The following is a 478-nucleotide window of genomic DNA, read 5'->3' as shown; positions in this document are numbered from 1 at the left end:
AAAAAAAAAAAGACATTCATGCAGCCAACAGACATATGAAAAAAAGCTCATATCACTGGTCATTAGAGAAATGCAAATCAAAACCACATTGAGATATCACCTCATGCCAGTTAGAATGTCGATCATTAAAAAATCGGGAGACAACAGATGCTGGAGAGGATGTAGAGAAATAAGAATACCTTTACATTGTTGGTTGGAGTGTAAATTATTTCAACCATTGTGAAAGACAGTGTGGTGATTCTTCAAGGATCTAGAAATAGAAATACCATTTGACCCAGCAATCTCATTACTGGGCATATACTCAAAGGATTATAAATCATTCTATTATGAAGACACATGCACATATTGTAGCACTGCTCACAATATCAAAGACTTGGAATCAACCAAAATGCCCCCAGTGATAGACTGGATAAAGAAAACGTGGCACATATATACCATGGAATACTATGCAGCCATGAAAAAGGATGAGTCCATGTCC

Source organism: Cebus imitator, unplaced genomic scaffold (genome assembly GCF_001604975.1).
Source record: "Cebus imitator isolate Cc_AM_T3 unplaced genomic scaffold, Cebus_imitator-1.0 Scaffold803, whole genome shotgun sequence".
Lineage (NCBI taxonomy): Eukaryota > Metazoa > Chordata > Mammalia > Primates > Cebidae > Cebus > Cebus imitator.
This window is presented reverse-complemented; position numbering follows the sequence as displayed.